Here is a 26,491-nt window from a genome sequence, read left to right as displayed (position 1 = left end):
GGGTGCCTGAGCCGCAGGGTGCCGGAGCCAGCGGGTGCCCGGGTGGGCCCCTGGCGGTGGCGCTGCGGGGCCTCGCACGCTGCGGGCAGAGGGGTCTGCCCAGCCCAGCCCAGCCCAGCCCTGCCCAGCCCAGCCCAGCCCATCCCAGCTCAGCTCAGCCCAGCCCAGCCCAGCCCAGCCCAGCCCAGCCCAGCCCAGCCCAATCCCCCCAGCCCAGCCCCCCAGGCCCTCCTCGCACCCCCAGCCCCGCCGCCTTCGAGAGCCGCGGGAGCTCGGCAGCGGGAAGGTCTAGGGAAGGGTCCCGGCGCCCTTGGGCCGGGTGGGCGAAGGGGCCGCAGCCCCCCTGCACCTGGCCGGACCCCCCAGCAGCTGGAGGCACCTACTCCCATACGAACAGCCAGGCTGGGGTTTGCCTCTTGCCGCACCAGCGTGCTGCCTCCCTGCGCCGGGCTGCGAGAGAAAACCCACAGTCCTGAACGTGGCCAGGGCAATAGGGAGGCTCTTGGGGGGCACTTGGCCGGGCACCGGTGTCACACCAACGCGCCCCACAGCTCAGCAGCACCCCTGGGTGCTCGGCCGCAGCCTGCAGGGTCTCCTGCAGCACTTCCTGGGAGCGGACTGTAAACCCACCGCAATGTGTAGCCATGCAAAGGCTCAAAGGACTCTCAAGCCTCCAGGTCAATGAAACGTAGCTTGTGAATGTGAGATGCGGTAAAGCTGTGCCCCACGTGCTGCCCCGTGCTGTACAGCTGTGCCACACGTGCTGCCCCGTGCTGCACGTGCTGCCCCGTGCTGTACAGCTGTGCCACACGTGCTGCCCCGTGCTGCACGTGCTGCCCTGTGCTGTACAGCTGTGCCACACGTGCTGCCCCGTGCTGTACAGCTGTGCCCCACATGCTGCCCCGTGCTGCACGTGCTGCCCCGTGCTGTACAGCTGTGCCACACGTGCTGCCCCGTGCTGTACAGCTGTGTCACATGTGCTGCCCCGTGCTGCACGTGCTGCCCCGTGCTGTACAGCTGTGCCACACGTGCTGCCCCGTGCTGCACGTGCTGCCCCGTGCTGTACAGCTGTGCCACACGTGCTGCCCCGTGCTGCACGTGCTGCCCCGTGCTGTACAGCTGTGTCACATGTGCTGCCCTGAGCTGTACAGCAGTGCCACACATGCTGCCCGCTGGCGGGGACCAGCACAGGGAGTTTCACCCCATCGGTGCAAACAGCGGCACATGGGGGTGTGGGCACACGCTGGGGGGTGACAGGGCAGAAGGGGCTCCTGGCACGTCTGGTGAAGTTGGTGACATTATCTGGTAGCAGAAATGATGAACGTGATTAGAAAAATTACATTGCAATGCATCACACTGTCTGGTTGCCTCTAGTGAACAGGATAGAAGCCCTTCTGTGTCAGATACTAAAAAGTGGACTCGACAAATTAGTAGATGACGCATTTCTAGCAGTCAGCTCTGCTCTGGGGCTGCAGCACGAAGTTCAGGCCTGAAGGTTTCCTGACCTAGAGAAAGGCAAGAGGCACCCCTGTTCCTTGCAGCGTGCTTTCTCTGGCACAGTGTGTAAAATCCGTGCACAAGCAGTACATCCCCAGTTTCTGGGTAGCGAGCGAAGCCCAGCAGAAAAACTGAAAGGCTGTGAGAAGGGGGGGCTCAGCGAGTCTCATTTAATTACAAGTGTGGTGCTTGCTCTGCGCAGCCCCACCCACATGCCATTTCACGCCTGATTTCTTCTCTGATTTCTTTGGGGAAAGAGAGGGAATTCGAGTGCATGTAATTTGGGTTAACAAGACGCATTATATGCAGCCTCATTCTTGTAAAAACTTTCACAGGGAAATCACCCAGCCCATGGAGAGAAAAATTTCTCTCCTTATTGTAATTTTTCGAAGGCTAATCAAACTCTCACCGTTATCCTATTGATCACAGGGAAGGTTTGATTTTCTACCGGTTGCCTAGTTAAGGTACAGTAGCTGTTGCTTGGCTTACTACATGCTGTGAGTACAACAGAGATCAACCCTCCATTTCTATGCTCCTTTTTGTCCCTTTCCTATATCCCTTTTCCTTCAAAGCTCACCTGCCTTTTGCTTTTGTGGTGCTCTACCTGTATTTCACCTTCTCCTATATCCATTGAGTAACAAAAGGTGAAAAGCTGGGGTTTATACAATTAAAATTGTCAGAATAAGAATGGGAAAATCAAAAATCCTGAACAGGAGGCAAAGTTAGATGTGAATGTGGCATCCCTTAGCAATATGGACAAAAAGGCTCTGTGTCCTGTACCTGTGGGTGTCATTAGCATAAACTCCCTCCAGCTTGGACCAGTAATTACAAGGTACGAGCCCTTCATGGTGGCGTGTGTCCAGAACTCTCACTGAATGCCCAGGATCTGATCCTGCCATTATTGCCATATGCTTTTCAGTCGCCAAAGCGTGTCTTCCTGTGTGAGGCCAAGCATCGGTCTCCGTTTCAAGGTGCAGTTCCCGTCCCTCGGGGGGACAGCAGCTGTGTGTCAGCGCACAGCAAGGAGGCAGGGAGCAGCTACACAAGAGCAGCGTGCTGGAGAAAGGTGCAGGCTTTGCTTTGCCTTCCTGTGCAAGGGTTTCTTTGGATGTGTTTTGTGTCCCTTCAAGTCACTTGGGAGTTTAGGAGAGCCAGAGAGAATAGCTTTTTCTGTCATTATTTGATAACCAATACAGTTCCCTTTGACCCTCTCCCCTCTTCCCCAAAAAGAAAGACCAGCTCAGCATTGTGTTATTTTTCAAAGCCTTTACAAATTAAGACAGTAACATGGAAATCCTCGTTGGGTTTCAGTTCATACTTCCTCCCATGCTGGGCTGAAACGGGGATTCTTTTGTGATGGCTGTGCTGCTTATTTTTTTTAAACCTCCTGAATTTGGCACACTGCCCTACTTTATTTTCTTTCCATTCTCTAGTGCTTCTCCCATTGGGAGGCTCATTCGCTTCTAATGCATGGTGTTATCTTTTGCAAGTTGAACTCTAAATCCCTGTGTTGTTTTTCCTTGCTTGTTATTCAGGTACAGGGAATGTTAATGATGTCTCTGGCTGGTGGATGCTCTGGCTATGTGGCCTTAATTATTTTTATTAATGTGTTTTATAAAGTAAATTATAGTTAAATGTAGATTTTAACTACAGCTTAGAGATGGCACACCTGTGAGAGTCCACAGTCTTTCATTTCTGGGTGAAATGCACAATAACATCTTCCAGAGCAAGAGGATGTTCACAGGTGTAGCCGGAAGAAGCTTTTCTGAAGCAAAAGCTCCAAAACTAAAACCTGACACCTGATATGCAGAGGGACAGGGAAGGGGAGAGAGAAGGGAGCAGGAGATCTGCAAAACAGCTTGTACTCAGGGTCAGCGAGCACTGCTCCTGCTCAGGCACAGCTGCCCGCACCAAGGAAGGAACTTCCATTTGCAGCACTCAGCAGTTCCTCTCCATAGTCACCAGACAATGCTCAAACTAGAGATCCAGAGACTTTATAAAGAAAAGGTCCAAGTTCTCTACTTGTTACTGTTCAAAATTCCCTGAAAAACTCCTGAGAACCTCTCGGTGACGGGAAGACCAGGGCATGTTTGGTTTTCTTCATGGCAGGGCTTGCTCACAGGGACCTCTGACTGTCCCCCTCGGCACCGGTAGACCTTGGGGCTGTGGCAGCCGCTGTTTGTGTTGCTCAGCCAGCTCAGTCTCCTGCCGCAGTGCTTGGGCCTCCTGGGGGACCTGGAGCGGTGAGTTCCCTTGTGGAAGTGGGGCAGCCCACAAGAGCCATTAGATGAGAAAACATAGGACTAATGCTGTGCAAACGTAGGGTGAGCAGAGCCTAAGGGTCATCAGGGCTCCTCTGCGGACACACAGTCCCTCCCCACGTGGGTAAGGCAGCCAGCTGCCGCCCTGCTCTCCCCGGCCAGGGGCTCAGGAAGGAGCCGAGCGTGGCCGTACGGGGAGAGGGTGCCCGGCCCTGTCTGGAGCCACCTTGAGTTTCCCACAGCGCCCAGGCTCTCTGTGCTCCCCCCAGCTGGCACGGGGTGATCCCAGCTGGGCAGCGGAGGCAGGTGCCTCTCCACGGGCACGTGGCAGAGCTGGACCAAGCGGCGCTGTGGAGGGCTCTGCATTTGTGGTAGGTCTTTCCAAAGACCCTGTGGGCTCTGGCCATCACTCAGCTTTGGTGCCAAAGCAGATGGGAGGAGGAGAAAGGGACGTGCTGCAGCTGGTGCCAGTGCAGCCCTGTGGTGCTCTGGTCCCTGGTGGTAAATCCCTGCCTGGGGTGGCGTGTGTGGGCGCAGGGAGCACTGGCCTTGCTGTGAGGACGGATCTGCCTCCCCCGCAGAGATGCCCGGGCTGAGGAGGGAGAAGGAGAAGCATGTACTGGCATGGAGAGAGGCTGCATTTCTCTGAGTACTCTGGACTGAATTGGGATTAGAGGGTTTAGTAGAGGAAAATACATACTAGTGTCTGTAGTTTGTCTGGTTTTTATTGAACCAAAAATCCCGTGTGAGCCATGCAGTAAGTAAGCAGTAAAATCATCCAACAATGCCTTGAAAACAGTTCTGTCTCTAAACACTGCACCTCTCTGGCACTGGTTGTGTTTGGAATAACTTTCTTCATCCCAGGAGGCTGTGTTACCTTGGCCAACACACAGCCATTGCCAAATATAGATAATTAAAGCTGGGTGGCGCTTGAGTCATTGATGCAATGAGAGGATGTAAGGCTGGAAAACAAGCTGAAGGGTTTCACACTGGCAAAATCTCCAGGCCCTTCCCTCCTTCCTGGGCACTTGCCCATCATTTCTATGCAAGAGACATTGTCAGTTTGGGGGTTTCTTACCAGGAGCTTGTGAGAGAAATGTTGAAAAGGGATTTTTCCAGGTTGCCTTTTCCGTTTTCCTGCTGCATTAGCTGCAGGTGGTGAAGCTGCTGTTTCGGCATTTCTTCTTCAAAAGCTACATCACGTAATATCACTGAGATCACAAGGAGATGAGGAGAAAAATGGCCCTATAGGATTTTTGTTAAAAAAGGATCCATCTATAAAAGATGAAAGGTTAAATTGCTTTTAGAAACACAGCAGCATTTAAACAGGTGAAGATCGTCGGAAATGGAGTTTGGATTCAATAAAGTAGCCATGCAGAAGGGCAGAAGAAGGCCTTTCTTTGGAGGGAAATGTCACACTTTAGTGTTAATAAAATGTCTAGTGGTATAATAATAATGACAGCAATCAGGAGCCTTTATTTTTCACCTGGCAGGGCTGGTTCATGCGTATTTTTTCAAAGCTACCTGCAATTCAGGAAAGAACAAAAAAAGAATCAGGCATGCATTGACTGAAAAATATCATAGTGGAAAAGAAGAGAGCCAGACTGGCCCAAGACACCTGAATGTTACTGGGGAGATAAAGAGTGCTGCTCCCAGGTGGCAGGACATTTTCTTCCTCAGCCTTTTAGATATTGCCTCTTCTCAGCTGTGTTGTAAAGGCATTGCAGGAGATTTACAATCCTAAAAGAACATACGATGAAAATGTCAAAAGGAAAAGGCAATTGCAAACAATAGTTTTGCTCTGGACTGGCCCCCTCTACACTCCCCTTAGTAGTGATGCATCACAAAGGCAATGAGCACACAGCATTAGCTACTCTTGCATCTCTTGTATATTTGTTAGGTTTAATGTGCCAGAACTTGGCGGAACAAAATTTGTTCTCCACCTGTGCAGAGGTCATGTAAAACTTTCTGTGGAAGTAGAGGAAGAGTGGGAAATGTTGGTCTTTTAGGGGCAGACAGTGACACTGGAGAGACTAATACAGAACACACCAAGAGATGTAAGTGTATATTATCTGTCCACATACAAATGTAAAAAAGAAAAAAAATACTTCTTGCTCAGTCTTCCCCCCCCCACTAGTACTTCCAGTGCATTACTCACTATGCCTCTGTCACATCCTGGCTAATTTCTGTGCCTGCACCATTAGCCTTACTGTCTCTCTTTCATGGAAATACAATTCACCCCCAAATAAAAGCGAACCTCTCCTACAGTGTTGGTTTGCATTGTGACATGTGTCCACGATAGGGCCAGTGGTTGCTAATTCAACTCTCTAATTCCCCCAAGGAGCGCACTTGTTCACGTTACTATGGAGGGAAGGTGGCAGCCACACCTCTGGGCTGGAACGCAGCGATCACTGCTCTCTCAAAGGCCTTTTTTTCTTCCAAAAAGTACTGCTATTCAGGACATGAAAATGTGCATCTTTGCAAGCCATTTGCTTCTGTGTGAATGAGAATTAAAAGCAGCATCCACCGATGTTGTAACTTCTGGTTAAACATGCAGTGGAAAAGGTTTCAGTTTTATCGTTGTACCCTTCAACAAAGCAACGTTTTCTTTATTGAAACTTAGTAACGTGTACAAAGGTTCTGGCATGGGTCCTGCTAAGCCGGTGTGTGATAGAAATACACCTCCAGCTAGTGGCACATGCACAGGCTGATACGCACCTACGAACCAGGGAGGTGAGAATCCACAAACCCAGCCCAACAACGCAGGCTCCCAGTTTGGGCAGGTACCCAGGCTGTGCCCAGAGCCACATCTCTGCAACACCCCGGTGCCCAGCAGCGTGCTTCAGCCTTCGCTCACGGCGAGGAAACCAGGGACGGCAGCAGAGGGGAGCCAGGACCCCTCCACCGCGTCCCTGCCTGGTGACAGGAGGTGGAGCGCCCTGCGGCCAGCACCCCCTGCTCGGTCTCAGCACAGCCTGAATCACCAGCCCGTGCTGGCACAAGGGCTCGGCAGCAGAGCTGGGGCTGACACCGGGAGTGTGGCTTCAAAATGTCATTCCTGATAGCGAGAACCCTGATGTGTGACACTACCGTTTGCGGTCATGTCAGGAACAGCACGGGACAGCATGGGATGGGTAGCAAGAGCAGACGCTCCTCAGAAATGTTTTTGACACATTTGGCATGTGTAGAGCTTGCCAGCTCTACAGCTCTCAGACGCTTTGGAACTGAATGCCAGAGCGCACATCTGGAAGGATGAGACTGCTGTCTTGCAGAGAACTAATAGGCTGCAGGGACTTTTCAGCTATAAACTCTCCTCTTTGCCTTGTGCAGCAGCTGGCTGGCTTAGCTGTAGCATTAATATTTGTAGCATTAATATTAACTTCAGCAAGGCTCACACTGAAGATGATATACTCCAACCCCAGGAGCCAAGTCTTTTGAACAGTGCTTGCAAGATACAGCCACAAGCACTCACTCCAGCATTTAACTTAAGAGATTCCTCAACTGTAGATTTGCTGCTCATGCTGGCCCAGAGTGTGTGTTGATGGGGAAGGTGCCAGCTCTTGTCCGTCACTAGTGTTGTCATGAATTAGCAGGGGCCACACAGGATACAGTCATACGTGTCAGGCTTGTGAACGAGCACTGGAGCAAGATGCAAAAATGCGAGGTCCTGCTAAGACAAAGTATCAGAGAGAAGAGGGCTCCCTTGGCACAGGAGCTTGTGGGTCCTGCTCATCCAGCGTGTTCAGAGCATGAGCAGCCTTCCCCCACATCCCCGATCCAGTCGTTGCACTGAGCCCTGGTGACAGCATTGCTCCTGCAGCAGCTGTGAACAGGGAAATGTCAATAACCGATATGATACGGAAAGGACTGACTTAGCCCAAGGCCCTGCAGTATGCCAAGGTGCAGCAACAGGCAGTGAGGCCAGGTCGCAGAGAGGATGGGCACAGGCGGGGTTATGCACAGGTCTCCCCAGGATCTGAAACCTGCTCCGCCACCCTGTCCTTGCACAGGAGCTGAATGAATTTAGTGCCGGTGAAAAGCACCAGCTCAAATGCTTTGGAAATTGCTCTTTGTGATTCTGCAAGGTTTGCTGGAATGGCACCAGTTGCTGGTCTGCACAGGCAGCAGCTGGGCCTGGTGATGCCAGTAACCACTTCTCTAGGTACCCAGGGCAGTTGTGATTTTGCCCTAGACCTTATGACCACAGATGGTTTCCATACAGACAAATGCCCATGTTTTTTATTGTGCAGTTTAACCACAATTCTCAATAGCATGAATTTCCTTATTTACATAGAAGAAAAATAACCCAAACTGGACATTGCTGATTTAAGAGCCCACCGTGGGCTTGAAGCAGGGCCCATGAGGGTCAGTATATTATGCCTACTCATTACAGCAGAGTTGTATGAGCTCTTTGGTGTCATCAAACCAAAGAATTTGTTCTGTGGTCCTAATCTGAAACCGTATCTCCCACGCCTTTGAAGCAGAGTTATCACCATGTCTCTGCAGATAATTGCATAATGGTTGTGATCAGGGTGATGTGGGGCATTTTTGGTGTCAGCAAGGCTTTGTTCTTTGATTTTGTGAAAAAACAGTAGTTTTGTGTGTATTGGGACAAATAAAATAACTCTGGTCAAGGAGGGTACAGGGTGCTAGTAGCGAAATTGTCCCGCAAAGAAATGCCACTGGCCATGGCAGCCTGTGTAGCACAAACCTGAGCTGTGCAATACACTAAAAACTCCCGTTTTGGCACTTCCTCAGAGCTTCCAGTGTTAGCGCTCTGCTTTAGCTCCAGTGAATTTGTCAAAGCTTACATTAAAATATCTCCACAGCTTTGTGCCAGAGTCTCATGGAAACACCCAGAACATCAAAAATAACAATTAAACCTCTTGGTTAATCAGCCTCCCCTTTTAAAGGTAGCCAGGGAAAGCTTTCATTGGTGAGCACTTCGGGGGATTTTCTGTCAGCACCAACCAAATGGTCCAAAATTAACTATTAATAGCAGTCTCCAAAGGCAGCTGCAGGATCACTTCAGCTGGTAAAAACTGTTTGTAAAACCCACTGTTAAGCCCAGTCTGTGAGTGCTGATCGCTCCCGCCAGCGCGGAGCCCGGCCAGGCCCTGCCTGTGGCAGCAGCCGTGTCTCCCAAGGCAGCCACGTGTGCCCTTGCACAGCAGCTCCCTGTATTTCTGTATGCCCATAAAAATCCTTCTGGGCCGGGCTTGCCCTGTGACACCGTTTCTTTCTGCACTGCACCCTTGCTTTATGTCCTAGAAGTTTCACTGATTGTTTTCATGCTGTAAGATAGTTTTATATGATCAGAGCAGAAACTAGCCAGTAGCTGAGGCAGACAGCAACGGGTACGGTGGGACCAGTGTCTGCAGCAACTGGCTCATGGCAGGTTGGGTGACTGGCCTGGGGCCATCCCTCCTGATGGTGTTTCTGTTCAAGAGTGCCACCTGCCAGGGAGTCTGCTGCGTGGGTCTGGTACAACTGGGTGCTTGCTAGTGTCTGCATGGGAGGCAGAAAACTGGCCATTAATGTACTGTTTTCTCTTTGGAGGAATGACTGGTGCAGGTGCAGAGGGCACAGGAGGTACAGGGCTGGACCTGTCGGGAGTGCGAGTGTGTGGCCACTTGGTGAGTGAGCTATGCAACCTCTGTTCCCCAAGTGCACGGTGCTTTGGGAACTGTTCCCAGGTCCTTTAGGGGAAGGGGAAATGTCAGGGAGGAAAATCGTCTCTGTCTGAAGGGTCCAGATTTTGGTAGCACAAAGCCATTTGTGCTGAAAGGCTCACAAAGACCTGTTTGCTCACTCACCTAAAATCCTTTGCTCAGAAAAGTGTTTGTTTGCATGATAGAGCTACTTCTGTCATACGGAGCTGGAGGCTCTTGGGCATATTTTGGCCCAGTGCCCTAGAACACATAGCCCCTATTGAGTTTTACAGACAGTTAAGCTCTAAATATGTTTCTGTGACGAGCTGACTCACCAGTTTCTTCCACCCCTCTGGCTCTGCTTTTACCAACTTGCATGATTTTGTCACATGCCTTTAGACAATTACTGTTTTTTCTTAAAGACCAGCTGCTGGAATCAAGGCACTATGTGAGGAATCATACTTTGAACTTGAGATACCATGGAAGGAAAAAAGATCCCAGCACTTATTCTCACTTTTAAATTGTTGATGTTTTGTGCCCTGAGTTACACTTTTGGATGCTAGTGACAGAAATGACTGCAACTGCATCAGTTTTAAAAGCACTTATTTAAAGTAGTAAAAAAATCTCAGAGATGGTCTGAAGAAGAGCATAGGTAGCACTACACCTACGGTAAGTTCACCAACTTATTAGAGAGAATGTGCAGCTGCAGAACACGGTTCACTTACAGCTTGTGACCAGTGCAGCTGCTGGCTTGGAAGAAGGAAGTTCAAATTGCCATCTACCTTTGGACACTCCTGTGAATTAAGACTGAGCCTAACAGTGTTGGTTTGCTGCAGTTTGCAAAATTATTTTTGCCAAAGCATCAGAATTGTTTTTCTGAACATTGGTAGCCATGAGTATGGGTGGAGGTTGCTTCTACAGGAAATGTAGCCCCAATGACACCTGTGGTTCAACAAACTAAGTTGAGATCTGTAGTTCCTGTGCAGATCTTGGGCAGACACTGTGCCTTTGCAGGGCCCACGTGGGTCCAAGGGGAAACATAACCTTAAATTTGTTTCTTCTCTCTCAGGAAACTGAGTAGGTGAAATTTGTGGTCTTTTATCTGGTGCTGGAACCTTCTGGTTGAGCAGGACTTTGGTAGAAGTTGGAAACGTCAGGCTAAGTCTAATGAGAAAAGACACGCTGTAGTAGTACAGTGAACTGTGTGCTCATCATCTTTTAACAGTTACGCATTTCACGGCGTATCTTCACTGCTGCAATTTGTGTAGCAAAAGTACGTCATTTATTGCTGTGTAACTAGCACAACACTGAGCTGGCTGAGTGCTCTAGCTGTTGATTCATCAGCAGTACACTTGGGAGAGCTCTGGACTTATCTTTTGCCAGGTTAACATGTCTTTTGACTAATTCTGATCCAGGATTTTCTTGGAAAAGAAAAATAACCCTGTGTCTGCCCAGATCTGTATCATGCTGCACATATAGTTATTTGTGTATGCGGGTCACAAATTCCTTTGTTTCCCAGTGTCCTCTGCTAGGCACATAGTGAAGTATGTGGAATAAATTTACACCCCAAAATCAGAGGCTAGATTACTTTTTAGAACATCAGTTTTCATTCTAAAGCTTACATGGTGCTGAAATAAAAAGGAGAAGCCAGTACTAGTTTATGGTTTCTTAGTAAAACATGGTATTGATTTGGAAATTTCACTGTTGAGCTATTTGCAGCTGAATATCCCAACTTTGTTCCACCAGAGCACAGGACAGCAGACTTCAGCTCATGCTGCAAGGCTCTCTTAGGCTTTTGACTGTTTCCCCTTCCTCCTTTTTAGAGCAATGTTGTGCCTGTGCCATAGGTGGAGTGTTACAGACTGGCTGCTCCTAAATTTTTCAGTGTTCAGTTATCTCAGCGTTTAGGTATGGCCAATGTATGTAAAAATACAGGTGCACTGTAATATAATGAAAAAACCCACATGAGAACAGAAAGTGCAACTGCCAGGGTACAACTGCCAGCAAGAGGGAAACACATTCACCTGCTGATTGAGGAGGCAGAAAGGAACAGTGGAAATTCTGCAGTTTCAGAAATGTCTCCAAACTGAAGAATGTCACACATTCACACAGACTTAATATACAAAAGGAGCCAATATTTGGCATTTTTAAGCAACTCTTTTCTGTGAGTCTAGAATCATTGTTTTTGAAAACTAAGCATTTACTATGCTAACAGAAAGAGTATTTTGACTGCTTCCTATCTTCTTGCCCATTTTCTGCTGGCTGTTCATGGCATCTCTCACCAGAACAGCTTGGGCCCAGGGGCTGTGAGCGGGCCCTGGCCGAGGGAGGGCCCTTTCTTCTGCTGAGGATGAGGTTCTGTGACCTGCACAAGCCCACACAGACAGGTAGTGTCTGAGCTGGGGGGGGGGGGGGGGGGGGGAGACATGGACCTCCCAGCGCCATCCTCCTGAAAGCCTGCTCCTTGCTTCCAAGCACATCCAACACACCATGCAGGGCATCTTTCCACACCCAGTCTAACTAGGGGTTAACTCACTACCAACACCTTGCTAGCCTTTATAGCCACTGGCAAACCTCCATTTGGATGCTGGTGTGAAGCTGCACTGCCTCTTCTCTTCTTCACCCTCACCAGCAGTTTCTCTGGGAACTGGAGAGGCCGAGGCAAATAATAGGTACAAATCATGACCAAAGAAGAAATGACTGTCATTGCAAAAATGTATTTATTAGTGATCTTCACATAATTCTCTGGGAATGATATTCTGCAAGACAGAATTGTGATAGATTTTCACCAAATGGGAATATTTTCCTCTAGAAGTGTGTAGCATTAAAGAGAGTGAAGAAGCTGAATGTGTTTCCTCCAGTCAGGAAAATGACGGATCAGGGACAAGAGACAATACATTAGTAAACAATATAAAAAATGTACATTTTGTCATTTTGTATTCCTGAGTTATTCTAAATCTGTGAATAAATCGAGAGCTTAAAGTCTCTGGAGCTGTTTTGAAGTCTCTTGCTTTCTATAAATATTGCATTTGCCTCAAGTAAGAATTTCTGACATGTATTAAAAAAATATACATAAGTAAAGCTTATAAAATAGATATTTGGAATGCTGTTATTGTTATTTTTTATTAAAAATACAGTTTAATGGAACAATTGAGTTCTACTTCAAAGTGTCAAAATTATTTTTCATGCTTTTTCCCCCATGTTCTTTGAACTTTATGGTTGAAGCTCTAATTTTCTGCTTTCTGATTTTGTCCTTGTTTGAAGCAGTCATTCCCTTGCACAGATAACGCTCTCTGCTTCCTGTTAATGCTCCAGTGAGATCCTCGTATTAGGGTCTCTTGTCAGCTGGCCATGATTAGCTGAGCTTGGAAGGCCAAGCCCAGTATCATCAGTTGGACCGGGCAGATAGACAGTATCACCTCCCTGGAGCAGACCTGACGGAGTGTTTTACAGCTGCTCTCAGTGTTCCCATGGGGGATTTCTGGGGAGAATCAATGCCGAACATGAGCACATGCTGGTACCCATACTTAACCAGCCCAAATGGTGTAAAGAGTTCTCTTACTGTAAGAAACTGGCAAGTAGTCTTGTTGGCAGAGAGAGTCCTGGAGTTTGATGGTACATGAGAAAGCAGCTCTGGGTTTTCACGTTTGTGACATGGTTTGCTTTATTGTGTGCTGTTCCGCATGGTCTGCGGAGAAGTTGGTCTTTATCATGTGTTTGCAACATTTAGTCCAACTAAAGTCCAGAATTCTTTTTGTTGGTGTGATGCTAACCATGTACTGAGCTGCACCTCCAGGAGAAAACTGTGCTGTGAGCTCAAGGCACCGACACCATGTCCTAATTCAACATCCCACATGGACTTGGCATTAGCAAACAATGCTGGATGACCTGGCACTGAGCAGTGAGAGGAAGCATTAGAGTGTGAACTGCTATCACCTTCCCACCATTTTTGCAGTAGCTGAGCTAGCAGGTGACCACGTATTTCAGCAGTCAGCATGTGACTCAGCAAGCCCTCCAGCAGAGGCAGTCTCTGGAAGTACTGTCTGTGTTCTGAGCTTTGCAGCCACTCTCCTTGTGGGCGTACATCACCACGTATCTACTCACAAAACTCAACTCTGCTCTGAAACAGCCAGGAGCTGTGAGAGCTTCTGACGAACCTTGGCAAAAGGTTGCTGCAATCATGGCTTTACATGTATTTGCCTGCTCTGTATTTCTACCTGTGGACCCGCCTGTTTAGGAGAAAAATACAGGAGCTTTTTATAGAAAAAAAAAATCTTTGTAATTTCCCCATCACTATTACAGGGTTAGATTCACATGGTGCAGTTTTGAGAATTTCCTGGAGAAAGCAGTTACAGCTTTAGTTCCAGGGATACACCAGACTGCCACTAAAGCTTGCAAGCGACATAAACGAACAAAACAAGGGAGGGGAGAGGCTGCAGCCAGCACACCAGTGGTTTTAGGTGGGTGTTGTCTGCACTGTGCAGCAACAGCATGAACCACAGCGGTAATATCGAAAAGCTCCTCAACATATTCATAATTAGCTGTGGGAATGCTCAGGCTTAGTTTTGTGCTCACAAAGGACCAGGGTCTGTGTCGAAGGGAAATGGAACTCTTTAATTAACTCTTTGCTAGAGCTTTTCTTTGTTGAGGCTTGCAGGCTCTGTCTTGATTGATGGAGGAAGTCCTGTCCCTGCCCCAGGACCTGGTGCTGGCGGGCCTTTGGGCATGCCCTGGGGGCTCGGGGGCTGCACAGTGCTGTGGCAATGCCCACTCAGCTGTGGCGGCAGCTCCTGTCCCCTCCTCTGCCTCCCGCAGCGTCCCTGCAAACTGTCACACTCCGTTACAAAGAGTTGGCCCTGCTCTGCAGCCGGCGATGCCCCCTCCTTCACAAAGCGCCCACAGGCCTCGTGAGGGCGGGGGATCCTCCATGGCCGCTGCCACCCTGCCCCGGCATGGCCCAGCTGGGCTCCGCTGTGGCCATGTCTCCCTGAGGGAAGGTGCCAGAAGGTTCTGGAGCGGTGTGGGCAGGTTCCTGCTCGGAGGAGCGGCAGCCCCGGCTGGCAGCTGCCCTCCCGCCACAGACTGGCCGCAGCGCGCTGCAGCAGGCAGGTGGCTGTCGGGGCTGGTTTCGAATCAAATGCTGGGTTTTTCTGAGGCGGCCACGTTCCGAGAAAGGACGTTTCACAGAACTGCAGTGTTTCGGTGGCTGCTGGGAGGAAGGTGGGGCTTTCCTCAGGTGCAAGGTGCTTTCAGTGAGGTGATGGCCTCTGTAAAGCGAGTGTTTTATCCTCAAAAGTGGAGGAAATCCCAGAATTCACTTCAGCACAGTGACCCTCCCGCGGCCTGGGCATGGCGGGAACCTCTCTGAGGGACCGGCCTTCTGCTGCCGGTGCCCTCCGACGTGGACGCCCCTTCCCCATGAAGGGAAGGGCCGGTGGTGTCGGTGGAGGCCTCCGTGGAGCAGGTGATCTCCTGTGGGTGCCATGTGAGGAAACATCGCCCAGAAGACAGCACCAGGTGAGGCTGGAGAGAAGACAGGCTGGAAGTCTGGGGTGTTTGGGGCCTGGAGCGTGTGGAGCTGCTCATGTTCCCCCTCAGGAGATGTTTGCAGCAGGATCACAGCAACTGAATGATGTAGTGCACTACACTGAGCATGGGGCTCAGTTCCCTCTGTCGTATCCTCTCTTATGAACGATGTGCAGTGCCTGCAGTGGCGGCGGTGCTGGCCTGAGGGCTGCATCCCTGCGCAGAGCAGGCTGAGGCCATGGAGGCCTGGGTGCTGCAGGGGGCTCTCCATGAGGAGAGCATGGTCTCCTGGAAAACGGGCTGACAGGGGCACAGTCCTTAATTAAAAGTGAGGTTGGGGCTTTGGGGTGTGTCACATCTGAGCACTGGGGAGATCTGTGGCTGCTGGTGAGACAAAGAGCCGGGCTGTGAGACAGGGGAGGGCTTTCACGTGGAGAAAAGTTTAGCTTTACTTCTGTTAGTGCCGATTTAAGGCAGAGTTTTGTGAAAGTCTTGTATAGGTGACTGCTCTGCGCTTTGGCTTTCTTTTTTAAAGCTGAGGTGCTGGAGCTCCCTTATTCTCCACCTGTCTTGCAGTGTGAGGGGCCGATAGTGCTGGGAGGCGCTCGGTGTTTCAGCTGCCTGAGATGTGCGTGCTTACCAGCCGTGCAGGCTGCAACGGCAGCCTGAGAAGGGAATAAGGCTGCGCACACAGGCCAGCAGGAAGAAACTGTGAAGAAGCAGAGGATCTCTGTGTCAAAAGGGCCAGGCAAGACCAACACACATAAAAAATCTGCATGGAGGTTTTCTTTCTCTCTTCCAAATGCTAGAGCTATAGAGCAACCTGGTATGGGACACACCTGGAGGGCAGTCCCAGCAGAGGGTCAGGCGGTGTTTAGGTGTCGGAGGAAAGCAGGTTAAAGAAAGAACTGGTGACTTGCCACTGTGCTGAAATCAGAAGTGGACAGTCTGTGAGACTCTGAACATTTTGATCAGGGGACTCCAGCATGCTTGTTTTCTGATGCTTTGACACAACAAATCTGCACCAGAACATTGGCAAGCATGAGGTTAGGCGCAGAGATCCTCTCTTCATGCATTTATGTGAATTGCATCATTATATTTCACTTAGTTTTTATCCACTGCCTACTTGAGTTAGTGACAAAGGATTTCAATACTGGGCATGCAAATTAAAGCAAGAGCTGCTATTGTTTTTCCACATACCTGACAGCTCCTCTTACTCAGCCTAACACGGACTGAATTTGAAAGCAGAGGAGCTAGGGCTGGGGTATTCTTGACAGAATGATAGCTGACAGGCTCCTCGCGGGCTCCAGAATCAGAGTAATGTCTGACATGGACGAACATGTGTTGGCAACCTTGCTTAGGTCACGTTTCCAGAGCTGTAAAGAAACTGGAGCACTTCCAGGGGATGACAGAAAAGCTGCTGTTTCAGGGGAGAGCCAGAGGCCATGTCATTGTCATTCTTCTCTGTTTGGCAATCTGCACAGACTCCTTGGAAGAGAACCTGAGAGCATTTATGGGACAGGAGAAGTAATAAAGTTAAACTGATAGCCCAGTACTAGCAAGAAACCTATTAATGCAACATTTATGGCTACAAAGGAGCTCATGCCTAGCATGGGCTTGTTGCCATTCTACTGGGGGCAGAGTGTGTGTGATGAAACACCACAGCATGCAAGGAAGATAATTTACTTATTTGTTCTTTGAGAAACTGGCTCTGGTGAATACTGGTGTCCCCTCCATGAGGTGCTTGTCATCCTGGGTGTGCTGTGAGTACATATTGAGTGCTGCCAGTGGTACTGTGACAGACTGAAAGATCCTGCCTAGTACTAATGATTTGCAGTGCTTTCCTTTGCTCAAGATGCATCTGGAAAGCTTGCCAGATTATACATCTGCCCCTTTGACACTGAATGAGGAAAAATGAGTCAATGCAAGGGTTGCAACTGCCTCAAAACAGTTTCCATCAACACATATCAGGGATTTGTAGTAATCAATTCTTGTGGACTCTGCTGGTGGTGGAGGAAACTTAAAGGATTAGGTTTAGTTTTCTTTGTGGCCTAGGAAATTAATAAAAACCATCATCAGAAGTCAAAATATTCATTCTTCTGTCCTGATTTCTCATTTACCTGTGTCCTTCTGAACTCTCCCAGAGCATTCTAAGTGTGGTTGCAAAGTAATGCATGTGCCTGTCTGTTGTAGACTGGACCACAGCTTCAGCTAGCGTGCTGGTGCTTGCACTTTGGAGTCTGACTGAAGCCCTTGATCTGAACAGTCCCCTCTAAACATGAACGGATGCAGAGGGCTTGTCTGCTCCCTGGCAGTTACCTGCTTTGTCAAGTTACAAGTTCTTACCGGAATGCACCCTCAGCAAGTTTGCAGATGACACCAAGTTGGAAGTATCATCTCTAGGGTATTTTCTGGGACATAGAAGGTATAAAGTCATGGCAAGCATACATAAATAGGTTTGGTCATTAACTTCTTTGTCCCCCTTAAGTTGTAAGTTCCAGAAGACTTTCCAGGTCTTGATTAAAATAAAGAAAAGTAAAGAAACCAAAGCACATCTTAGCTAGCACTTCCTTTGTTTTTAAAGCAAATGCAGTGCAGGAGTGAGGGCCTTCTCTGAGTCTTGCTTCTTAGGAAGGTGAGACCAGAAAGGTTCCTTATTCTTCATTGTCCAGACTTCTGACACAGAGCAACCTGCTCCATATTAACTTTTGCATTTCTCATCAAGATGCAACATACTTTAAATAGCATCTGCGTGACTGGCTCTTTTTTTTTTCCTATGGAGGCTGATATACAAAGTACCTCAAGTGGCAGCTGTCACCAGCGAGGTGGCATTTTTCTTCACTGAGGCTGACAGCAGCTGTCCAGGAGAAGTATGAATGGAATGAGAATGACATCATGTTTATTCAGGAATGACATTCCCAGCCATGGATCAGTGTCAGCAATATTTTGATAAGTTTTAGAATGAGAAAACATTTCTTGAAATGTTCCCTGATTTATCCTTTGTAAAATATACAACAGAAAAAATAATTGAAGAGATTGCAGCAGGACAAACCAGGGCTTGCCTACCATATGTTTCGAAGCACACTGTTTTATCAGTACTGGAGACAGTCTACAGGCACTGGGACACACAGCACCTTTAACTCTTGCAAGCCCGACAAGTTCACTCAGCATGCTTTTCCCTCTCCTCCTCTGCTTCTCCTTGCCCTGGCTCAGTTTGTAACTAAACATAGTGGATTCGTAGCTGTCAAAGAACAACAGGTAGCCATAAAGTAAGTCAGCTGGTTGGAGCAAAGTAGATCTGGACTAGCTTTTAGGATACTGAGACAGAAATAGGAACAACTTGGCTTGGTTCCTCACAATGCAACTAATGGGACTGGTTTCTTAAATATATGTGGATGGTTCAATCAAGGTTATCATGTGATGACTGATGAGGCTTTTCATGGCTGACTGACCTAGATGAAATCTGTTCTGCTGCTAGAAGCTGTTCAACCTGAAGCCTAATGAAGAGTTTCAAGGTATTAAGCAGACAGCTTAGTGGATCTGGACACTTGAGTCTTGCAGGCCTGAAGATCTGGTTTTTAACTTTACTGTATTACTTCTTGTGAACGCTCTTACCACAACGTTACAACTTTTCTTCCTTACTTCAATGGTCACACTTTCTGGTCTTTTGGTTTTTTACATCTGGGCTCCTTAATTATGTCTTTGCTAATATCCATACATTCAGCTCTGGTCCTTTTTCAGATCCAGTCACCCAGGCCACTCTCCCCAAACAGATTTTAAGCACTGCTTGAAAAATGGCTGGCAGGGCAAACCACATCAGGAGAGGGCCCAAAATGAGTCCTTGGCCTGAATTGTAGCACAAGCTGCCGCAGGCTTTGTTGTTGCACTGTGACATTAGCTAAGAGTTGATTGTTATTGTTGTCAGTAGACTCCAAAATCAGTCCTGAGATACCTGCCTTTTCAGAGGTTCTCATTTCCCCTGTCGTGCATCTGTCAGTCAGGCGCTGCCGTAAGTGCTGACAGGTCAGGAAGACAAATGTTTGTGTGAATTTTCATTCTGTCTGTAAAATTTGAAGATTTGTGTGTGTCTATCTAGTAAGAGACATAAAGCAGAAGGACATGCAAGGATGACCTCACTGCAACTAACACTATAGCTGAGCTGAAAAGAAGCAAACCCAGTGTGTACCTGAGTCAGATGTGCAGCCTGGTGTTAACTTCGCAACTTTAAATGTATTTGTTCAGTTGTGATCTCCTCCTCATTCTCGCTCTCGCCTCCAGCCTTGGTTCTCTCATGGTATCAGATTCAACTAGGCTATATTTAATTTGAGTTCAACAGAAGGACGTATTTAAATATAAGCTTTGTGAGTGACGGCACAGTGGCTCAATATGCAAGAAGATGAATGTATGGAAGCGGCTGGTGCCTGGAGAAGGGTGGGAGGAGGTCACAGCATGCCCTGTGAGCAACCAGTGCAAACAGCAGATGGGCACCTTATCCTCACCACAGCCTAGTCTCTGTGCCACTGGGTAGCCACAAACATGTGAGCAGAGAGAGTAGAGAGTATGTCTAGCCAAGAGATGTCACTGCCCTGCTCAATCCAGTACCCAGAGCCTGTCCTCATGGGCAACCAGTTCTGGCAGTCTAGTGGCAATTTTGTGCTGGTTTGGAGCACAAGTGTGATTTTTCCCTTTGCAGAGTGCTGCAGGAGACCAGTGCTGACTGCAAGGAGGGTATTTTCACATCACACCCAGTGACCTATCTCCCTTCCACCTCTGGTCTCTGCAGAAGGGCTCTGCTGAAGCAAGGCTGCTGCAGCTTCCACTGAGAGGTGCTACTGTTGGGTAGTTTTACGCAGCTAAGGAGGGAATATGTGTCCCTGTTAATGCTGCTCAGGCTCACTATGCTCTCATGTGTAGTTGCCACAGAGAGTTTTCGGAGGTCACAATGAGAGGGTGACTCTGCTATAGAGAGAGCCAGACCCATTTGTCTCCATTCCCTAGGGCAGAATAGAGCTGCTGCAATTTCTTGCTGGTCTTTGTAGCAGCAAAACAGAGCCAGCTTCATTCACTGAATGGAGTGTGCCTGGTGTGGTTGTGTCTCGCATCAGTTCAGCAGGCTCAGGGAAGGCAGGAAAAGCTCATGTAGAAGAAGGAAGGGCTTGGCAGCTACTGTGTTACTGTGCTTCAGCGGGAGTGGGCTGCTACTAGGGCAGCAGGTTACACTTAGCCCTTGCTCCAGATGATGGAAAATGTTACAGTTCATCACAGGTTTCACTAAGGTGAGAACTCATGCAGTGCTGCAGACCTCAGTAGATCTCCAGAGAGTATCACCTAAACATTGACGCTGAGCTGAACTAGCCTACCCTGCAAGCTCCTCCCTGCAGTCTGAGTACCTGGGTGCTCTGTGTTCAGCAACAAGTGACTGTGGAGTTGGTCATGAGCACTATGGCAGCGCACTGCTCCTGTGGTGAGTTGTGGTGATGGCTCGATAAGAGATGAATCTGCTTTGGAGTCAGAAGGTTAGAGCATCTCAGAGAAAGCTGGTGCTAGCTGCTTTTCTTATTCTGATTCTTTGCAGGGTGTCAGTTGCTGCAGTTAGGCTAGAAAGCAAATCATAAATAACTGAGCAAGGCAGGAAACATTTCAGGGAAATGTTCCACTGCAGCCTGGATAGGATTATGAACCAACTGAAATGATATTTGTCTTATATTCTGTAGGTAGTTTCACACTTTTTTAAATATCAGATTTTTTATCTAAAAGGAAAACCCTTTTCATGCATCTTCATTTACATTCACATATGAAATGCCTTTTTTCTGACCTGAACTACACCATTCTCATGAACTCACTTTTAGGTTTGACTAAAAGAGGAGTTGAAATGCAGAAAAATTTTGTATCGATAAATCAAGGCAGAGTATGTCAGAAATCCCTGTGTTACACACAAACCTTTTTCACATGGTGGAAAAACTATGAAGAAATAAAATGTTAATCTAATTTACATTTCTACACTCAACTTTTTGATTCTCATCTGAGTTTATCTAGGACTTGTGGGATTAATAAGGTATGTTGAGAGATGACCCAGGAATACTGGAGGAATGTTGAGTCTAGGACTAGAATAGGAAGACCTGTTAGAAACCAGTCCTGTGAGTGCAGGACACAGTATAGTACCCATAAGTGTTCGCCTTGCTGTAGGCAGAACAGGCAACCTGATGTCCTTAGAGTATGTTGGTAAACAAATCTGGAAAGGCACCTCAGCCGTGTAGCTTGGTTCCTGGGTCTCTCCAAAACTGTCCTCCCCAAGAAGGAATAAACATGTATTTATTTCTCTATAACCTCAGAAATTCACAGCAAAAATGACCATATCCCAAAATAACAGTATCAAAGTGTCAGTCTACACTGACCAGTACGTCCCAGGGGAGGTCTAGTCTGGTCATCAGTGGACCTTTTCCAGCCAGAATATGTCATGCATGCAGGCCTGATAACTGCAGCAGCAGCCTGGGCAACTTTCTTGTTGGAAAATAACAAAAGCAGTGGCTAAAAGCTGTGGCTTTGCACCAAGTTTGCACAGAGTAAGAAGATGTTTCTCTGAGTGTTGAATGAGACTTACATTAATTACAGAGGAAGCTACTGTTTCATCTGTGTGAGCTGTCCTACTCTGGAAAACAGATTACTTGGTTGATTGCTTTACAACCACATGCTAAACATTCTAAACAATTTATGCATTTAAACTGTATGTTTTTCTCTCTCAAAACTTGCTACTCTGCAATGTTCCACAGATCTTGTTTATAACACATTCATCTAAAATTATCTCAGTGCACACAGCACCCTCCTATAGAACAGATGCTATGTAACCTGCAGTTCTGTTTTGATCTCAAATCAACGTGTTTAAGCTACTTGTGTGAATTAGAAATTGAAACTAAACTAAGAAAATGAAATTGTTGTGGTTTTTGCCATGATGCTTCCACAGTTCAATAGTCCTATTCATTTTAGAGTGCCTTTCTGGTGTGACATTTGCAGTTGCTATTTAAGGTTTATCTGGTTTTGTATTTAAGGGTTTTTCTGGGTTATCTTAAAGAAATCTCTGAAAATTAACCTTTCCCAGCAATATTATTGAACTTTTCCTGGGTATCTTCTCAATTTGTTTTTTGCCTCACTTCTGAATTTAGATGAGATCTATATACAAGAGACATTTTCCTTTGTAATTAGCCTACTTATATGTCTTCATGCATCTTGAAAGGATGGCTAAGTATCTCAGGAGATTAGCACTTGCATCCTGGGGCCTTTTCATATCTAAATCACTAGTTATCATCTTCAGATAATTATTCATATTCATTTACTATTTATATTACAGTAATTCCTAAAGGAGTCTCCAGGTTGCGGCCCAGTGTGCTAGGTGTTGTCAGTGCATGAATAAGATACATAACTGTGAAGATCTCCATACTGCTCTATGAATCTGCCTTTTGTAGGGGGATTACATTTTGCAGTCCTCCCTCTAAGCAGAGGACAGAGAATGGATGAAGTCTGCAACTCCGCATCTTTTTGCTTCTAGAAAGTATTTAAGATTTCATATTCTGGGAAAGGCAGACTGGGGAGTTTACTGCTGCTGTCTGTGCTGTGCTAATGCAAAAATGGACTTCAGGATTCAGAGCTGCCTGGTTTGCTCCTATGCTAATTCCTGGCTTCAAAGGCCCAGCAAGACAGTCTTCTCCTTTTCTAGGAACTCTGGAAAAGCCTTCTTTTGCACTGTTTTGGCACTGTAACTTGATTTTTGAAGCCTCAAAATATTTCGGTTTCTTAGGCTCTTGTTTTTTAGTAAGATGGAGAGAAACTGAGTTCCTCTCCCAGAACCTTCTAATTCTCAACAGAGCAGCATCTTTTCACTGATACTCTTAAAAAATCTTTTGGACAAAAACGTTTCTTTATAAGAACACTTCACGTTTCTTCATAAGAATGAAAAGCTGAAGCCAGGATTGCTTCAAAGCAAAAGCTTCAGATCCACTTGGGCTTTAGTGGGTCACCATGGGAAAGTTGGAAGCTACAAACACGTAATCAAAGCAAGGGCAGTAAGAAAGAATCCTTGGACTGAGTTTCCCCCAAGGTTGAGGTACTGCAAATTCTTTGCATCTTCAGGACCCTGTAGGGTCCCAAAAGTATCCATTCTTCTCCAGCCTGGTGCTTCCTTCTCTTGGTTTATGAGAATCGTGTTTCCTGTCTCTTCATCCCTCCTGCAATGAATAGATGTGGCAGCTCCTAGCTGTGATCCTAACAGTGCTAGGGGCTCATGTAGGTCTGTGAGAATGAAGGGGATGAAGGTGAGTTAGAAGTAGAGGGAACACCTGCAATCAATGGGAAAACTACAAAAGAAAATAATGAGGTTGTGGCCAGAACTGATAGCAAGGTGTAACAAAATCCAAGAATAAGGAGGCACCTAGCAAGAGCCTGCTGCTGGCACACAGCAAACAGATGGTGCAGACAACCCGAACAGCAAGGGTGTCAGCTTCAGCAGGGCTCCCTGGATCAGCTAACATGTGCTGCAGGGCCACAGAAAATAGTGGGGTCATTAGTCACTTCCAGAGGTGTACAGCTCTGCCTCCCAGCACGCCGTGGAGGCCAGCCCAGTTTTGACCTCATGGTAGGGAGGGAGCCAAAGAGTTGGAGAGAAATGATAGATGCAGGCCTTCGGTTTGCTAGCATGAGTTCATTCACAGCTTTGTTCTGAGGAGGCAGAGGGACTTCATGAATGAAAGTGTGTCTGGTGCAACAATGCTGAAAAGGCTGTATGAATAACTGCTCTTGCATCCAGCACACAGGTCTCAAGAAGGGCCGTGGCTGGGTGAGCAGAATGTGCATTTTCCTGTTGGCTATTGTTTAATTAGGCTGTTGCTGACGCTGACGCTGACACTCTGTGTATTTTCTTTGCTCTATCTCCTTTCCTTCTTTATTATTTCCTAGTTTGGTTTGATGTTGTTGGTATATAAAATTTAAAGAGCTCTAAATTTTTTTAAAGGCCCCTAAAGGGAACGGTGCTTTTTTGTGTTAAAGTCATTACATGAACACCTGTGAACTGTTGAGTTTAATTGGGCTACAGCTGTTGGGGAGTGAGTAGGGATTTATTGGTTTGATTGGCTGTCTTCAGATTGCGGTCTATTGTCATGCATTGCCCTTCTAACTTGTCTTTTTAAACAGAAGCCCATGTGCATATCAGGTAGTTATAGGTACTAGGGTCTGAGGGATGAGGCTGTCAAAGCAGAGTGGATTGTGTGGCCGTGTGAGGATGCAAAGGCAGCCGGCAGAGAGCATGGGAAAGCTGTGTCAGCGAAGGGAGTACCAGCTGGCTGTGTCCAGCAGGCCAGCCTGCTCTGCAGCCCTCATGGGGCATGCCAAGCTCGCAGAGACATTTCTGAGCAGTGACTGATCGTGCTGCAGGGTTCCTGGGCAGTGCTGGAGAGGAAAGGATGCTTCCTAGAATGAAAGCAAGGTCCTGTCTGGAACATCACATGTCTGTATGGACAGCAGCAGAGGTCATGTAAAAATGTCTCTATTAAGGAAGCAGCCAGTGGGAAAGACAACAATAAACCAGGACACCCCTGGGTGAAGAAGTCCTCTTACTAAGTCAGATTTCATGTACAGCTAGCTGGTGACTTCAGCTCTACAGAGTATAAAGGCTACATATGTATAGCAGAGAGAGTGAGGAAACTCCTGTGGTGCCACTGACGGAGCTCAGTCGTGACAGTACCACAGAGGCAGCCTGTATTTAGTTCATTCTTCCCTGTGGAGCTTGGCCTAGTGAAGAGCACCTCTCCGAGGGTGTGTGGGGTGGGGAGGATGACACAGGGCAGCCAGAGCCCAGCTATGTTCTGCTCAGGACTGCAGAGGAGGCAGCTGCTGGCATGCTGATGCTGGAGAAGGCTGGGGGCAGTGCTTGCCCAGCTGGGTGGCACCATTGCCCGTGGTATCGGAGAACCTCTCCTCTGGCAGACCCACTAGGTGGTTAGGGCCTGTGCCCATTCCCTGGGTGTGGGGGTGCTTCCCTTCTCAGGTGAACAGTTTAATGAGCTGAGAATAAGCTCCTGCTCTCTCCACACATCTCTTGTAACTTGTACCTTTGTGCAAGTGTCCAGACCCTCGTGGGGCTCAGTGGGACCCCAGTTACTAGTGCATGCCTCTGCTCTATTGTTCTGAGTCATTTTACTGCATGTGTCTGTGAAGGATATGGATGGAGATGTCTCTTTGCTGTGCCTCAAGGTAGGGGGAAGGGTAAGAGAATTCCTTTTGATTCCTTTTTTTCTGTTGTTTTCACACCATTAGGAAATAATTAACCTCCTTAGTGAAAGCATGTCTCCTTTTCACCTGAGTAGGAAAACCTTAAAATATACATACAATATTTTTAACACTAAGCTTAAATTATGCAGTTGCTGCATTTTGATGATAAATATGCAGATGAGAAGATTTCTGCCTCTTTTATCTTGTGGTTCTAACTCTGTCTAAAAACAGATTGTTGCAGTCACCCTAATTCTGAGAAAAACAGCCTTTTGTGCATTGAAAAGCCAAAACAAGCAAGTCTGATAATCAGATCTTCTCTTCTTAGCTGGCATATGTCTGCCATGCTAGTGAAGGAATCACTTATTTCTAGTGGTGACGGCAGTTGGTGCCATCAATTCCTGTCAGCTGGGGAAAGGGATGGGAAGCCAAATTCATACACTGGTGATTAATTCTGGAAGCTTACATGAAGAAAGACACTGTGAATACCACTGGAAAGCTCTGAGATTGCCCATTCTGCTGCAGTGCAGATATATTCTATCTCGATGTGATTAGATAATTTATATTTCTGCATCCTGGGGACAGCCTTGAGTGAGAATCCACTCAGCTGTGCTCTGGCTGTAGGTGTCCAGGACACGCTAACATAAGATGTGTGAACTGGAGATGTTGAAGGAAGGCTGTGGAACTCAATTGGAAGCAGATCTTGTTTTACATCTGTGCTCACCTCTTCAGTTTCAAAGGTGACACTTTCATTGGAGGCCATGACTGCTTTGGGCAGTTTGAGGAGGGGGGTGGCCCACTGGCCTGTCTGTGGAAGGCAGGGCATTTGAGAAATTGGCTGATACTCTCACCAGTTCTTCTCCTCTTTGTTTCTCTTGTTCTCTCCTACTCTCATATAGACATGCATACAATCATTTTGTCTCCAGAGCATAATTGCCTATTGCCCTGGCTGTTGCAAATAGGCGGCCACATTGACCATTGTGCACTTTACAGTGTTTGCTGAATACATGAGGTCAGGAAACAAAGATCCTGTGGGTTAGCCTCTCAATCACACAGGGACAATAAAACTTTGTGCTTGCCTAGCAATCCAGATCTCGTGTCTGCCAAGCAGCTCTTGAGCTTTGGTTAAAAATAATGAAAGATGACTCCAGAGTTCAGCTCTTCAGGCAGAGGTTTTGAACAAGCTGCTACTGCTTCTGAACATACAATTGTGCCTGCATTGTCCAGCATCTGGGCACCTGGGGTCTTCTTGTACACCTGCTTTCTGAAACAGCCATAGTAAAAAGATTTGCTTTTTCTAAG

General features: G+C 47.5%; 1 long non-coding RNA gene across 1 annotated transcript in view; it reads left to right on the top strand.

Moving 5' to 3' along the window:
• Positions 1-1,064: 1,064 nt before the first annotated feature.
• LOC308069325 overlaps positions 1,065-26,491 on the top strand; it is a 66,870-nt gene continuing 41,443 nt past the window's right edge. Inside the window, exon 1 of the long non-coding RNA XR_013930342.1 lies at positions 1,065-26,491. This exon is cut by the window's right edge and continues 32,940 nt beyond it. This is a non-coding gene — a long non-coding RNA (uncharacterized lncRNA).

Source organism: Falco punctatus (genome assembly GCF_963210335.1).
Source record: "Falco punctatus genome assembly, chromosome: 9".
Taxonomy (NCBI): Eukaryota; Metazoa; Chordata; class Aves; order Falconiformes; family Falconidae; genus Falco; species Falco punctatus.
The sequence above is the reverse complement of the archived record's forward strand: the minus strand, read 5'-3'. Positions and strand labels throughout refer to the sequence as shown.